The following is an 18,270-nucleotide window of genomic DNA, read 5'->3' as shown; positions in this document are numbered from 1 at the left end:
TATCATGCCTATGTGCGTGCACTCACATATAAAAAAATGCATTGAGGATGGCGACACCAAGTCCTCCTGGAGTTGTGCCTTTTGTCATTAGTTTTGCTTTCAATAACTTCGTAAACAGTGGCAGTAAGTGAACAGCTACATGCAAGGTGTTTGGCACCAAGATAAATGATGCCGGATCAACAACATTGAACTTCATCAGGCATCTCAAAACACACCCAGATAGGTCACTTGCTAATGTGAAAGAGACGTTACATTTAGCATATATCATCACAGGTAACAAGCTAACCATCGCAAAGTGTTGTGCTAATGCTGGGAATTGATGCCGTGGATGATTGTATGCTATTAAGTGAACAAGGTTTACCCGGTCCACCAAACACTGGGTCGTCTTGACTGTCTTAATTCTGCACACATATTTGTGTTACTGTAGTCCTATTTACTATTTCATTATTTCATCCATGCGTGGCACAGCGGATCTGTTGGCACTGTCACCTGCCGTGGAGACACTGGCCTCACTAACCTCTCCTCCTCCTGAGGTGGATCTCCCTTGTGCTGGACTCAGTTTCACTGAGCGTACTAACACTTAGAAAATAAATGGCATTAGATCAGTGAGTTCAAACTGCTTATTGTGCGTACTTTGGCCTGACACTGAGATGCATGTTGTTCTGTAACTGGCGTGGCTCTGCCACTATTCTCTTGATTTCTATTTCGACATTAGACATTGTTTTGAGTGAAAGAGACGTCACATTTAGCATATATCATCACAGGTAACAAGCTAACCATCACAAAGTGTTGTGCTAATGCTGGGAACAGGATTAGCAGCTAACCATGTATGAGCTCTTCTGTCCTCTCAGGTTTGTATCTTTATAGTTGTATCCACTATGTATCCATATGATGTGACAGACCTATAGGTTAATATTTCACCAGGTCCAAGGGCTAGAAGGATGTGTTAAGTAGACCCCATAAAGTTATCCTACAACTGATTTTGATACTGTACTGTATGGATCATAACTACAGGACATGCTTTGAATTTATAAGATTTAACAATACAGTGTTAGAGACAGATCAGATGGCCAGAGACTTGCGACTTGACTTGGACTTGTGGCAAAATACTTGAGACTTGACTTGAAATTGCTCCTCAAAGACTTGAGACTTGACTTGGACTCGAGCTCAAAGACTTGAGACTTGACTTGGACTTCCAAAAAATGACTTGTGAACATCTCTGTTAACCACCTCCCAGATGTGAAGGGAAGAGTTCCAAATTGCTCCAGATTTTACAAAGGGCAAAGTCAATTACAGACTTAATATGAAACTTGTCCAACCAGGATGTTTCCAACACAGGTGGTCTCCAACACAGGTGTTTAGATACACAAACAGATGGTATGGGACTCTGTAGAAAGTAAGTAAGTATGTGTGTGTGTGTGTGTGTGTGTGTGTGTGTGTGTGTGTGTGTGTGTGAGCACGTGTGTGTGAGCACGGATGCTTTTTTATTTTGAATAATATAAAGACTTCGGCCTTGCAGTGCCAAACTGAGTTAGTGATGAAGATGATGTGAGTGAAAAATCTATTATTTTCAAATACATTATTTGGACAGAAGGCCATACATTTCTGTTTAAACAAGCATTGTCCTCGCTTGAAAGAGGATATTTAATAGGTTTGTGATTTTATTTTATTATTTTGTTTTCTATAGAAATCACTGTTACATGTTATTGTGATGACATAGGGACACAAGGGAAAATAAACCTTGCCACCATAACAGAATTCAGTAAATAACGTTTTTAATAAAATAAAGTTATTAACACATTAATTACATAGATTTGTATTATGTTAGAGCAGCATTGTTTTGTCAAAGTCAGCAAGTTGCAGAGTGACATAGTAAGTACTGTTAATAAGTAATCCATCATTAATAACAGACAACCAACTTGTAAAGGTAATAAATAACACTATATTCAGAATTATTGCAGCTCAATAATATAATGGGGACACCTTTAGTTACATCGTGATTGCTTTGTTTCCAAAATGTGCACAATATCAAACAAAGTGGCGTAAATGACTGCTGAGAATGGTTTTATATGGTTTTTATATTTATGTATTTTAATCCTGAGGGACGACACTAGCGAATCTTCGATGCGTGTATTTCACAAACAGACTTTTCGTTTATATTCCTCCAGCTCCCCTGTAAGGTGCTATTTAAAATACATTTTCAATCACATGTTTTTCATCATATATTGTATGAATGAAACAAATAAATGTGTGTGCAAGAACATGGGTTGATACACTGTACTTGCCCCAAGGAAACAAATGGCGCGTAAGAGGATAATCCCTTTCTCTTGGAATCCAGAGGTCCTTGCATATTTCCAAAATGATGTAATTCCCTTTTACTGGTCTCCTATGCAAAACTGAGCACAGCCAGGGACAGCCTGACATAAGAGACCATGAAAGCTTGAATATAGATCACTTCAAATGGTTAATAAATGGCTCGCATCCCATTTATAGCCTGTACCCGTGTGAGACGCTGCAACAAATCTGAGAGGACAGAAGAGCTCATACATGGTTGGCTGAAAAACAGTAATGGCAGTAGTGTAAAATAATGATTTGTGGTAGGAATGTAGGATTTATTATTAGACTGACTCAGAAAAAAGCACTGAACACATGAATGTAAAAGAAACTCCCTACATTATTGTCGAAGGTTGCAATGTTGTTCAGTCCCCACTACTGTATTTATGCACCAAAACAAGTAAGAATCAGAAGAATGAATGCACATTTCCCTACCATCGCCTTTTCAACCCATGGTATCTCATTTTGAGCCACTGCCAGAAGCGCAAGCAAATGGTAATGACCATGTCAGACAAGTGGGTTGCATGCTTTTAATATGCAATTGCTGTCAAAAAGGTAAGGGATTTTAAACAGAATTAAAAAGAAATGCCTAGCTCAGTTCAGCAAGAGCTTTGTTTTGGAGGTTAACAAACTTTTTATAAGTTTTCCATCAAAGCTCCTAATTTAGATGGTGACAATTTAGCTACAGACAAATACCTCCTCAGCAAGCAGTGGAGACAAGTTCAAACTCTTGCCAACAGGTTCTGGAAACTTTGAAGTTGTGAGTACTTGCCTTGGGAGAAAAAGTGCTTTGATTCATTGGCATTTCTTTAAACCAATCACAATCGTCATGTGCGGCGCTAAGCACTGGGAAAAGCTGTCGTACTGCTGCAAAATAGCCTCGGGAAGGAACTTGTTTTGGTGGAACGTGTACGTTCAAAAGTTGTTTTAGTTGTGCAACAGAAAACTCAGATTAGACAGAAAGTCCAGTTAGCTGTCTGGATCTAGTCTCTCTGACTTCTAAACATAACTATCAGCCACACAACATGTGTTCTGTACAGAATAAGCTTTTAAATCAGACAAATCACAGTTAAAATCCCTCTGATTCAAAATCAATAAAAAGTTTATATAAAACGTCATCATGTTGAGTCGATTCTGAACCAATCAGCTGTTCGATCAGCTGAGAGGCCGGCGTTTCCCAGCATGCACTGGGTCCACCTGCGTCCGCCTGGCTCTTGCAGTTGGTGAAAAGCAACTGCGCTGCCTGTGTCTCAGAACTGCGGCCGCCTTGGTCTCGTGAGATTATCGTTGCCCACGTGTGCATGACGTCAGAGCAAGTCGGGATCAAGTTGGACACAAATCTAACCGGCATGCATTGGGCGGCGATCGCCGGTGATCGATTCTGCGCAGATCTGGCTAATCTCGAACGAGCCTATTATATTGTATGGGCTTTTATTTTGTATGAGCTTTTATTTTGAAGTGTTTTCCTGCCTAAGGAGTTCAAGGTCAAAAGGTTAGTTTCCTGTTAGTGGTTAGAGGAAGATAAGTCTCGCTTTGCCAGACCCTCCTCCAAAGCGTGCTGAAGGAGGGTCTGGCCACTCCACATAGCATTTGGGGATGGGAGGAAAACATGCTCTGGTTTAATGGCATTTCTTTAAAGCAATCAGAATCGTCATGGGCGGTGCTAAATGCCGCACAGAGCCGCTGCAAAATAGTCGTATGAGAGAAAATTCAGATTGAGCAGATAGTCTAGCTAGCTGTCTCAATATACCCTGCAGAGATCTGAGGAGCAGTCAACAATAGTCCTCATAAATCCACAGAATCTAGCAGAAGGAAAGGGATAATACATGCATCCGCATTGTTTTAGTTATAATTTAAATGCATATTTACAGTAAAAAGCATTTGATGTGGTTGTAATTAAAAACGTTTTATCTACACATATTTACATAGGATTAAACTATCTTGCATTTTGTGTTTTGTTACAGTTTTCACTCTTCTGTCTGTGAGACGATGGAAAGAGCCACAGTAAACAGCTTGAGAAGCTTACTACAACTCGATTCGTCAGTTTAAGAAAGAGTTTAGCTAGTTGGATAGCTGCAGTTGCTGCACTGTAGCAAAGACAGCATATTAAGTCAAACAGGGTTCTCTGCACATCCTCCAACACCACTGTGTCTTCATCAGAGTCAAAATGGACAAAGACACATATCTGGTCAACCTCGAACAGATGTATAATTGCCATTGGATGTCTGGTCGAATGGGATTTTAAATCGAGTGTTTAATGGAACGAAGGATCGGAGTTGCCATTTGTCCAAGTGCCAAATCATTTGCACTATAATCGCATCAGAAACACAAGAACACATATATTAATGAAGAATTGTATGTGTTAAGTTTTATGTCATGTTAATTTAAGTTTTCCAAATTTTTTAGAGAATATGGCTTCTAAAGTGGTGATTTTTATTTACTTATTAGTGTTTTATCAATATAACAAAGTTTAATTATGTTCCATTTTCCACTATTAATTTGCTGGGCTCACATTTAGACTGTGGTGAGAGTTTTCAACTTGCTATCGGTCAAATGTTTAAAAGTCATGACTAATGATATTTTAGAGATCATAAATAATATGGTCTGTACCTCCATATCCCTAATCATTCTGATATGTTGTTTTTTTTTGCAGATGTTTGACCCAGCATGTGGAGGTGTACGCACACCACTAAGACAGGCAAGAAATATTTCATGAGGCAAAAAGATTTTAGTCTCAGATGGCATCCTGTTCGATAGGCCATATGTTGTGTATCTTAAAGTCCACATAGGCAGCAGGTCAAATGAAGTTGATGGAAAGATATGTGACAACTTCTTTCAAAAGGGCATTGAGATGCACCATACATTTTTTATATCATGGTTCTTCACACAGTGTGGGCTTTAGAAGCTGTTTTGTCGGACATGGATGGAAATTGATTGCAAAATATTCTAAATGCCATCTGTGACCGTGTGTCGATACTCTCAGATGTTATTTTAAAATCGTGTCATCTGTTTGACGTATTGCTTTTTAATGGAATATTTGTATGTTACAGTAAAATAAATGTTTATAATGGAGAAAGTAAATGAGTCCTCTGTGGGTCCATCATGAGATTATTTGGTTGTTTGGAAACTCATTTCATGAAATTTAGTGAGGTACGAGAGGAATTCATACTGTAAGATCATATAAAATACATAAAAGTTTCGGTAGGGCTAACTTTATCAGGAGAGAGGTGTTACCCTCTCACTCTGTCTCAAATTTGACAGGTTCAAGTGATCACATCAGAGAGAAAGATCTCATCTAAAATGTGTGTCTTTCTTTGTGAGATTTGAAAAATCCTGGTAAGCTTAAAGGAGCGTTCCCTGAGCTAAAACGGCAGTGCTCGGGGCAAGTTTTAGAGTGCCTTTGTGCCTCTTAACAGACACAATATGCAATTAATATATCTGTGCCACATGAACAGGGCCCTTACGTGTCAACAAGATGCGTTTTCAACTCAGACATTGTTTAAATTCACCTACCCTGGTCCCTGTCTCGATCCTGCCAGTAGCTAGCTTACCCTGCTAACTGATAGCCGTTAGCTGCTGTTTGGTGAGTGTATTCAGACAGGCTTCTGTGATAGTCATCCCAATAACAATCCACAGAGCGGTGGTGGTGTGGCTATGTCCTCCAGAGGACAGGTCATGTCACGTCTTGAAGTGTATTCCCCCCTAAAAAAAACAATAGTGCTGTAGTAGCTGTTAGCTGCTAGCTGCCCTCCGGTGAGTGCGTACAGCCAGTTAGCTGTTAGCCGTTAGCTGCTAGCTGCCGTCCGGTGAGTGTATTCAGCCAGGCATCTGTGATAATCATCCCAATAAAAATCCACGGAGCGCCCGGTGGTGTGGCTATGTCCCCCAGTTACTGAAGGCTACTTTTAGCTTGTGCTTGGAGCAGCAAGTTCATCTGCCTGTTTCCCCTCTGTCTGTCAGTCTCATTCTTTCCAACTCTTGAGGCTAGTTCTTCGTCTGTATACTCGGGTTCGAATAAATAAGGATGACCATCAAACTCAAAAGGCTCTTCCGTGTGTTGTATATCTGCTATATTCTCCATACTCCAAGCTTCTTCCCTTATAAACAACTCCGCTTTTCACTCTTCACACACACTACGCTCCAATCTGCAAATTACTGTTTACCTTTTTCTGCTACAACTGAATTCCCAGGAGACCGCGATGCAACAGCTAGGCTTCAGTAACGCTATTACTGTGCAAGCCACAGACATCGTTTATCCCGTTTCCATGTAGTTACATAGTCACTGATATGGTCATAACCACTACAGTGCTCAATTACCTATTTTGAGGGGGAAATAATCTAAACCTTTCGCTGCGAAGGCATGATCTGTCCTATGCAGGATATCCACCAACCCACCGGGCGCTCCGTGGATTTTTATTGGGATGATTAGCACAGATGCCTGGCTGAATACACTCTCCGGACGGCAGCTAGCAGCTAACGGCTAACTGCTATCTGGCTGTACACACTCACCGGAGGGCAGCTAGCAGCTAACAGCTACTACCGCACTATTGTTTTTTTTTAGGGGGGAATACACTTCAAGACATGACATGACCTGTCCTCTGGAGGACATAGCCACACCACCACCGCTCCGTGGATTGTTTTTGGGATGATTATCACAGAAGCCTGTCTGAATACACTCACCAAACGGCAGCTAGCAGCTAACGGCTATCAGCTAGCAGGGCAAGCTAGCTACTGGCAGGATCAAGACAGGGACCAGGGTAGGTGAATTTAAACAATGTCTGAGTTGAAAACGCATCTTGTTGACACGTAAGGGCCCTGTTCTTGTGGCACAGACATATTAATTGCATTTTGTGTCTGTTAAGAGGCACAAAGGCACTCTAAAACTTGCCCCGAGCACTGCCGTTTTAGCTCAGGGGACGCTTGTAGTACGTAGCTGCAGCTTCTCCGTGTTACCTGCACTGATTCGGGTCGGGGTTTTTTCTATCAAAAGTACTCGCGTAGCTATAGCGATCAAGATTAACGTAAAAATTGGCCGGAATTCTCCTTTAACTAATTAAGAAGCAAAAGAGGTTGTGGCCCCAAATTCTGCCTGGATCCATTTATATAAAAATAGCCACTTATACAAAAAGACTTCTTTATTAGATTTCATCCAAGAACCGGTGTCAGCCAGAATTACAACTATCATGTCCCTTTTTCAATATACTGTTCAGGTCAGGATGTCGTGTTAAGTGCCTAAGGGTTACATATAGTATATGCAATGTATTACACACGTGAATAGTCTCCTATTAAGAACACCTCACTCTTGGCGGAGAATATAATTGTAGTGGCTCGGACAGTTCCCAGTAGATGTTCAAATGACAGATATGCCCTTGGTGTCGTCACTGAAAACACTGTCACAGCCCGGCTCTAATAATCAAAACAAATGTGCGTGTGGATGAGTGAAAATGTGCTGAAAATCTTGTTCAGCACCAAAGTTTAGGAAAAGGTTTGTGTATTTTTTGTTGCCTAAACTAAACCAGTTCACACCGTTTACTACATGTTTAAAACTTTGCCGTTTACGTTGAATAGAACGGTGACATGATTGTGGTCATGATGAAACCGCCACTGTGTGTTTAAATAGACTGGTCGTGTGTGGTTTTGGGAGTCTTTGGAAATGGACCTAAAATGTTGTTTAGTTATGAAGATGTGTTGTTCTGGCAGTAAGCCCTGAAGACTAACTTCTCCCATATGCCCCTGGAGACAGAAAGTACAGCAACAGCAAAGCGCACGAAGCAGAAGGGCCATCACAATATTTCTATCCAGAGAGCTAGCTAGACTATCTGTCCAATCTGAGTTTTCTGTTCGACCACTAAAATAACTTTTGAACGTACATATGTTCCACCAAAACAAGTTCCTTCCCGAGGCTATTTTGCAAAGGCAATGGGGCTCCGTTTGGCGCTTAGCACCGCCCAAGGTATTTGTGATTGGTTTAAAGAAATGCCAATAAACCAGAGCACGTTTTTCTCCCATCCCAGAATGCTGTGTGGACTAGCCAGACCCTCCTCCGCAGTGCTGTGGAGGAAGGTCTGGCAATGCGATGCTACGGTTTGGGCAATGTTTCTTTGTGCCACTCGATCCTGCTCCGTCATATCCTCTGCTTTACCACCTTGCAAAACAGAGAACAACTATGACTTGTCAACCCAGTCTCACGCCACATTATTTAATCTATTGATTTGTGTACACGGACACGTTTATCTCGTTTTAACACGTTTTTTTTTTTGTGGTGGTCAGCACGTTTTTTAAACTAATGTATTTCAATGGAAAGCATTTTTCGTGATCACAGCACAACTACGGTAGCGAGTGGCATGAAATGCCGAAAATCCGCGCAGGGAGGTTGGTTGGGGGTGGTGGATGGGTCAAACAACACAGGACTTTCACCTCGGAGACAGGGGATCGTGTCCCGCGTGTGATGTTTCCTTTCCCCATTCTTCTTTTCCTAAATACAACCGTCCCGTTGTTGTCCCGTGTCCCCCAGAGACCGCGGATCGTGTCCCGGCGTGTGACGTGTCCTTTCCCCGTTCTTCTTTTCCTAAACCCAACCTCTGTATAGATACTTCCCATTACATGCTGACCACAACGAAAAAAACGACATGTGTCCGTGTACAAGAATCAATAGATTAAAAATAACGTGACCATTTCACGAACTGCCGTGAGACCGTGTTGGACTTGTTTACCCATACCGCCCCCTGCTGCGTATCTGATGTACTTACATGCATATCTGACATATTGCCACTACTTCATTACCTGCACCATGTTAAAACCACAAATGAACAAATATTCAACAATAACGTGTCACGTCGATTAGTAGTTTTGATGGTTGAATATTCGAATAGTCGACTCTTCTGTGAAACCCAGTTGTCAATAGTAGTAAACAATTTTTTGTGAAATCACACAATGGAGCCAAATGTAATGTAACATCTGGTGAGCTTCCATCACCGGTGCATTAAGTAGCCATGTTGATAATTGTGCAGCTTGAACTTAAGAGTTTTACCTGGTGAAAGTAAGAAAGAAATAATAAAGAAATAATTACACGGTAGAAGGTAGATATTAAATTTGCATATGAGCTACTTTATACTGTCAACACTGACCCGCACCCGGGAGGTGTTACACATCTCATGCATTGTAAGACGATTATTGGATTTTGTAGACACTATAAGCCTTTGATCCATGTGAGTTTGATTATTTCTAATAAATGTTTAAGATATTCCACCCCCCCCTCTATTCAAGGTGCCACCTTCTCATCACGCTATCAAACAGCTATATGCTATTACTGCCCACTGGGTGTTCTTGGTGTGCAGACAGATTGTGGGGGTGTTGGGATTTTTCTTATTAAGGCCACAGATGACACATAACTATTATTTCTTTAACTGTTATAGCTCATCGAACGGATTCATTTGAGTGATACATTGTCACTGACAAAAATAAGTTACTTAATCTTGTAAGAACCTAACATATATGGTGTTTCAAAAGTTAATATTTCTCAGTCGTTGGCCCAAGCATAAGCTTGTTGATTGTGCTCTGTGTTGGAAATGATATGAACTATTAAAGCTGGTAATTACCAGCTCACAATAAAATGACTTGACTAAGCGTCCTAATTAACATGCATATAGGTAGTCTCTCCATGATTCATTAAGTTTAACTAGGAGAGGGGATCTCCCTCTGGCACCTTTCTAAACAAATTATACAGTACCAGCCAAAATACCAAGACCAAGACAAAGTTTGCATACACAGCACAGCTCCATTTACAAACAAAAGTAAGCATTTTACTATAGAATGTTTCTACTTCCCCTTCACTAATGTGCCCATTATCAAGCATCTAATGCAACAGAGCATGCAGCTGGGATGGAAACAGTTATGAGGGCCAACCGAAACTGCTGCTCTTTGCTTGTTTTAATTTGATCCTAAATAACAGACCAAAAGCAATTACTGTGTTAGCGCACTCTCCCTTTCATATCTATTTTACTTCTGTCTCATAACATCACTGATGGGGTGTACTTAGGTTTATTGAGTCAAGTATTGAATTGTGCCCATGGTTCTTGTTTTTGTCAGACAAAAACACAATATAGCTGTGTAATTAATGTTTGGAGGGATGAACAAACCTATACTCTAATCTTCAATGTGAACTTGTGAACTCAAAAAAGAAAGTATTTTTATTGTTAAGTTGACCATTCTAAATAAGAAAAAAGGGCCCATATGCTAGAACGTTCATGCCTAAGGCTTTCCAATCACCTTTTCCACAGTTTCTAATCCATTTTCAATGGTGCACTGAAATTTTGTGATGAGATCATTTAAAGAGCGCGGCAAAATTGTCACCCATTTTGGCAATCAGAAGCTGTGGCGTTTGTAAATCAAATCAAACAGACAGAAAACAAAGAACAGTGCAGTATTTCAGTTTCAGATGGCTACTCTGACATCCCTCCATACAGCCATGCTCACTGGCCGTCCATCTGTCCAGACTAAAATATATCAACAATTGGATGGGTTGCTATGAAATTTTGTACAGGCATGTATGATCCCCAAACAATGAATCCTGCTGACTTTTGTGATCCCCTGACTTTTCCTCCAGCATGGTTAACATCTTTATCTGGCGAGCAAAACTAACAGCATTTACAGAGCCGCCAACATGGTTGTAATAATCTTTTGTAGTTTCATTGACATGCATTAATTACACATTCAACATTGGTTACTATTGATGTTGAGATTTAGGGCGTTGTCACCCCTATAGTTCATTTTCTTTGGTCCAAATAAGTTGGTGAGTTTGTAAACTTGGAGCCCGTTTGGTTTGGTTTCACACCCGGAAAAATCAAGCGTACCAAAATGCGTCATTACAAACCACACAAGAACGTTCATCCGCTTATTGGTCGGATGTGTCTGGGGTGTGAGCAAGAATGTAAATACAGGAAGAAGGTCCTGTGGGGACTAGTGCATATTTATTGCATCTCCATGTTCAAAACCAGCTCATTTTATTTAAATAATCAGACATTGTTTTGCGAGCGACGTTACTATGTCTGCTCTGGTCACCAAGACTTCGCTTTGCTCTGCTGGTGTCGGTCTCCAACTTTAGCGGCGGCTGGTTTGACCACGGAAATGCGAGTGACAACGAGCTTAACTGCAGTCTATTTCTGCTAGAGAAACATTGCAAGCTGTTACAGTTTGCTGCTCTACTGCACTGCAGATTGCTAAGTACACCTGACTACAGGAGACATTTAGCTGAGACTGGCGAAGTATACATAGTTGGTGCAGTTCGAGGTCGGATCATGTTCTCACCACAAACAAACCGCTCCAGAGTTGGATTGAAAGCGGACCAAACAAGCGTACCGAGACCTGCTTGATGAGGTGGTCTCGGTACGCTTGTTTGGTCCGAGTGTGATTGCCGCATTCACACCTGCCCAAACGAACCGCACCAGCAGCAAACAAACTCTAGTGCGATTTAACCGAACTGAACGAGGCAGGTGTGAAAGCGCCCTTATATGTATAATTAATATTTACTTATTTTTGCCCAACTTTATATTTTCATGTACAGGGCAAAAAGATGTGATCAATTTAACATTAAATAATAATGATAAATGAAGAACAAGTGTTACATGTGTTACAGCTAACACTCAATTTTCAATGTTGTAGAATGTAATATTAGATTTAATCTTTGGCAGATATATAGTGAACAGATCTTCAAATATTTTAACAACTGTCACTGCATATTCTAGTTTCATCTTCAGGAAATAATGAGGCTAAGTCAGTTTTCATACCATTTTAAATTATAAAATGCAGTAAATATTGTGACTCTTTAGCTGTAAAATCTTAATGAAGGTCACCCACAGACACATAGTGGCAGCAGCAAGCGGCTGCCATCAGATAGGTAGCGTCAAGACCTCTAATGGGCTGAAAATGATAATTCTTATCTTCAGCCTGGCAGATGTCGATAAAGTACACTGATAAGGGAAGAGCTAGCTGATGTTGATACAGTGTTGATGAGACAGGGTGTGAAAAGATCTTTAACACACAGCTGCTTCTGGAATGAGTGTTTCATTAGATACATTAAGAGCATGTGTATAAGAGTATCAATGAAGTCAGTTGCACAAATGTATGTCAAATTATTCTCCCACTATGTCATACTGAGTTGAATACAACTTTTGCAAAAGAAGTTTAGCAAAACACTGATTGGTAATGTTCAGCATGGGCAGTTCTCTTCTCTCAGAAAGTATAACATACTTGTAGTTGTTATTATTAATAGACAATTCCCTAAATAAGTGGAAGCTGTTGGCACGTTATTTCCAAACAAGAACAAGCAACTTCTGGTAGGTGCACATATATACAGACTTACAGTATTTAAAGTAAGGCATGTCCACCAATGTGTAGCACTTGTCCGATTAAAAATTGCATGCTTCCCCAATATATATATATATAATATATTGGAAATATCTTCTTCCAGAAGCAGAATTAACTGATTGACTGGTTTGTTTTGCAGCATATATATAGCTTAGTGTTTGTAAATCGAAAACATCTGGTCGCCACTGAATCAACGGCGAGAGTGTAAAACTGTAATATTGCCATGCCATTCTCATGCACCATCACATGTGGTCAATTTGTAATGTTGTGTTATGTTGCTAATACATCATCATCTGCTCATAAAAAAGTAAGGCTGTAAGTAACAATTACTTTTGTTATCAGTTGTAGTCTGTTGATTATTTGTCTTTGATAATCATTTGGTCTATAATATTTCAAAAATAATGAAAAAATACTATCATGATTTCCTAAAGCCCTATAGGGTTGCCATCTTAAATGTCTTGTTTTCTCCGACCAACAGTCTGAAACTTAAATGTATTCAGTTTACAATCACACACAAGTTACACAAAGAAAAACAGGAAATTGTCATATTTGAGAAACTGGAATTAGGGATTGTCAGGCACTTTAGCAAGAAAAATTGACTTAACTTCTTAATCAATTTTTAAAACTAGTTTCCAATTCCGTTTATGTTGATCGACTTATTGATTAATTGTTGGGTTTTGTGCTATGATCTGACATAGATTTAAGAACATATCTCTTATGAAACACTGTGACATCACTTTGAGTCTCTAAAGGGAATAGGAAAGCCATTGATAAAGATTTGAACATTCCTGAAACACAAGCTATAGTTACTGTTTCGGTTGTTTCTATTACAAATAATAATAGTAAGGTCTGCAGAGCACATGCAGCCAGGATGCCTGCTTCCATCTTATTTCTGAAGTGGAAGAGGCGGTGACTGCGTAAAGAATTTGGGTGGCACAGACCTTTGTGGGACATGCATTGCTTTTAATTTGGTCCTTCCAGATTAAAGAGTGATGCAAGTCAACAGGAAACAGAGACGTTAGATATAGAGAGCATGTTGAGATTAATCACACAGCACTTGTTAAACTTTCCTTTTTGGCCTTTTTCTTTCCCTTCCTTTTAGCTCTTTTGTCTGTTGTTTTAGTCTGGCTAATGTGGCATAATGAGAGTGATAAATCAGTGCTGTCTGTTATGTACCACTGTTGTGTGAGATACTGTGTCAGTGAATTTATTTAGTTGTTTGGGCAGAAAATAATCAGCTTGAAGTTTAGGACTTATTTTACTGACTACTGTACAGAGTAGTCAGCATAGCTATTATTTATTTAATGTTGTTTTTATATACGATATACAGCACATTTTTGCTTAGGTTAGTGCTTCTTTTGTTCATGTTAATCATTCATATGCACCTTAATTGATTGATTTAGTGTCAGCACATGCATGTTTGTGCAATTGTATTTTATAATGATAACTAATCTTTGCTACACACTTTCAAATCCCATCAACTCACTAATAACAAACTTTAAGCATACATATTCAAGATGCCAAAACCAGTCTAGTGTGTGGAGAATAAGACTAAACCACTTAAAATATATCCTTTTTGCTCAAAACCTGTGATGATACTTAACTTTTATATTGGGCAACTTTCGTCAAACTAAATCCTACTGTTTAACCACTTTTCTTTTTTTAAATTTATTTATTTATTTTTATTCACAATGCCACTTCAAACATTACAATAATACAGTTGGTGTACAAGATCAATTGGGTAGAGTGAATGGGTCCCCCAAAAAAGCTAGGAAAGCTTATAGGTGGGGGCCCATGATTCATGAAAGGGTAGTGGTACAGACGATAGAATACACAGTTACCACCTGTAACCAGAATATGACATGATGAGTAAATGCACGCAAGAAGCACACCAGTACATACATAACATTACATACACATACAATCACACATACATCCCAGTAGTCCATGAAAGAACAGTTTTATATTAGATATAGGTTAATAGGAAATTATTTTTTAGTTGTCTTTTGAAGTTGGAGATAGAGGGCAACACCTTGAGGCCATCATCAATCCCGTTCCAGATCTGCGGCCCCCTACAAACACACTCATACTGGCGTGCACATGTCAGCGACATTTTCCTGATATAAGTGGTTTGATTCTCGTTTGGTATGTATGCTGGGGGCTGGAGATGGGAACAAGACTACTCAATCTAGAGTTCAGCCTGTTGACAATTTGAAGGCAGGTATTATGATATTCATTTAGGTCAGTCAGTCTTAGTAACTCAAAACGGTGGAATACAGGGTGGGTGGGGGAATTTATCTCTGACCAGGACAGAGCCTGTATGACTTTATTTTGCAAGGATATAAGTTTTTTAAGATGGCTGGTGAAAGTGTTACACCATATCACATTACAATAGTTAAGGTGTGGTTCAAAGAGAGTTTTATACAACATGAGAAGGGCAGACAGAGGAAGGAAATGTCTGATCTTATAGAACAAGCCAACATACTTGGACAGTTTGTTTACAAGATAGTCAATATGACATTTAAAGTTGAGTGAGTCGTCAATGAGGACCCCCAGAAATTTAGTGGAATTTTAATCAGGCAGTGTTTTTAAATTTTTTACACGATTTGAATAAAATGAAATTTATGTAATCATATAGAATGAATAAGAGTGGCCCTAAAATGGAACCTTGGGGGACCCCAAAGATCATGGGCTGACAAGTAGAGTTATGATCATTGACATGGACATACTGTTCCCTCTCGTATAAATAACTTTGGAACCATTAAAGTGATAGACCTCTGATACCATAGTGATGCAATTTGTACAATAAAATATCAAAGTCAATGTTATTGAAGGCTTTTGATAGGTCCAAGAAAATACCAACACCACATTTTCCCTCTTCAATGCAGTCATTTATTTGTTCTATTAGGTCGAGTATTGCCATACAGGTCTACTTTTTTTTTTTAAAACCGTATTGAGAGGGAACAAGAATATCTAGTTTATGAAGATAGCCACTGAGTCTAGTGTATACTACTTTCTCCATTACTTTAGAGAAAGTGGGTAGAATTGATATGGGCTGGTAATTGCTCATATCATTTCTGTCGCCCGATTAAAAAATTGGAATTATCTTAGCAATTTTTGTCATTTTAGGTACACTGCCAGTAAGTAAAGAAAGGTTTATCCAATGAGCCAGTGGCTCTACAATGACGTTTGCAATGGCTTTCATGATCTTACTACATATTCCATCTACACCAGCGGTGTACGAGCTCCTCAAGCCCAAAATGATCTTGAGGAGCTCAGTACTATCTGTCGGTATCATGAAAAATGAGTGAATGTAGCTGCCAGAAAGAAAATTCTTGAAGGTGACACCCTGGGGTTGACTTGTCTTCTTAGCCAGATTTACACCTATTGAGGCAAAATGATTATTAAAACTCTGTACAAGATCAGCTTTGGCATAACCAAAGTCCGGCAGATTAGTAGGTTTATGTCTCCTGTTGAGGACTTCATTTACACATTCCATGAACTCCTGCAGTCCCCCTGTGAAGTTCTGTGTAATGACTTCTTTTGCTCTTTCTTATGATCTGCGTTAGATTATTTTTATAAGAAATATATTTCTCTTTATTTAAGGTAGAAGGATTTTTTATGTAGGATTTGTAAAGCCTACTTTTATATTTAATATACTTTAAAATTCCCTTTGTAATTCAAGGGTTCTAGTATTGCTGCGTCTTCTCACGGATTGTGTCCTGGATGGAGTCTTGAATGATCTTTATCAGACTTTCATATGCTTTGCATCAGGAGTCCCACTGTCATAGACAGAGTCCCATGACTTGGTCTGTAAGTTAACAATTAGGTGCTGTAAGGTTCTCTCATTGAGGATTTTAGATTTAATTTTAGAGAGTGGGGGAGAGAACGATTTGCCAGAGCAAAAAAATACTTATACAACATAAATAAAGAACCCTAAACTATTAAAGCAACATTTACTGTACACTAACAATCAAATCCAAAGGGCTTTATTGGCTTGACCAAGCTCAGATTTATTTATAGAGCACCATATGAATACTGATATATTGCAACTACAATATGTTATGCATTATACTGAACACTGTTCAGGTAAAAAGAGGAAAGAATAAACAATACATGTATTAACAATCAGAAAATGTAACAGTGCTCCTGAAACCTGCAGCAGAATTTTGTTTTAAATATTATGATTTATTTTAAAATCTTAGCTTCCTTAGTTTGGAATAGAAATATGATTTAATTGCGTGTGTGCGTGTTTGCATGTGTGTGTGTGCGTGTGTGTGTGTGTGAGAGAGATTGACAATGTTTATTATCAAGGTACATGGACAAAATTCTTTTCAGATATTATGTTGTCATAACAAACGTGAAAACAGATTAACCAGAAAGTCTAATATTGCCAGGGGCTGCAATATTGGTAACATATTGCAGTTTATTAGACCGATCACACATATTCAAGCCAGAATAAGCAGCTATTGTGGAATTGTTAAAGAATCATCACAGAAGGAAACACTGTAAAGGTTTTGTATTATATTTTAATAAAGTAGTAGGCTGACCCACTGTAGTCCCATTTGCCACTCAGCTCCCTCATTTTTGTTGTGCATTTACTGGAGAGTGGAAAGTAATGAACGCATATGGAAGTGTTCCATGTGCCGCGTGGATTCTTCAAATTCAGCCCACTCACAACCAGCACTCTGTGCCCTTTGAGTTACAGTGGCCTGTAATTTACACAAACACACTGTCACATAAAAAGAAAAGTAAACTATTTCATTTAAGTCCAGACCCAGCTTCCAACGTGGCCATTAACCAGATCCTCTTACAAAAAGTGACTCATAATAAATGTAAGTCAACAAAAATACGCATAGTGTGCCTGTCAACAGTCAAATATGCTGCTTCAACATCCAACAGAAATGTCTACTGACAAGGTAATCAAAATGCAAAGTACTGGATTGAATGATTGATGTTTGTTGTTTGTTGGTTTTATTGATTCATTGACTAAGAAAGCTTTCATCAAAAATGTTCTTGAAAAGCCCATTTAAATTTAGACAACAGATTTAGTCACATACGTTTTTAATATAAATTCTGCCGTTTTGCAGTGTCACAACAGTTGTCTCAATTGTTTATATTTCTGCTCAGTCGGCCCCTCTAACCACCTTCAGCCACTTCTAACTTTCCCTACAGGTCCATGCATTTCTGAAGTTACTAGCCACAATTTAGAGGGAAATGACTATTGACTATGAAATTGACTATGGTGTGCTACAATTTAGTTGAAGAACCAGATTTCCAACCGTTTAAATGTAAATGAACTGTAAACACCCAAATCATGACTAAAATGTGTAATACTACACTAAACACTATAGTCAGCAAATATTTAGCTCTAAGGTTGTGTGTAAAGCTCCTTTTGTACAAAAACATGCAACCAATTAAGACAAAAACATAAAAAAAGAGCCTTTTTGCATTAGTGGTGCAGGGGTGTAGAATATTAATTGAAAGTGGTTTGGAGCAATCACTCGTGTGTCAATTAAGCGGAGCAGCTGAGGGTCTTGCGGTTTGGGAGCAGCAGAACGTGCACTGCGG

This window comes from Perca flavescens, chromosome 2 (assembly GCF_004354835.1).
Source record: "Perca flavescens isolate YP-PL-M2 chromosome 2, PFLA_1.0, whole genome shotgun sequence".
Taxonomy (NCBI): domain Eukaryota; kingdom Metazoa; phylum Chordata; class Actinopteri; order Perciformes; family Percidae; genus Perca; species Perca flavescens.
The sequence above is the reverse complement of the archived record's forward strand: the minus strand, read 5'-3'. Positions refer to the sequence as shown.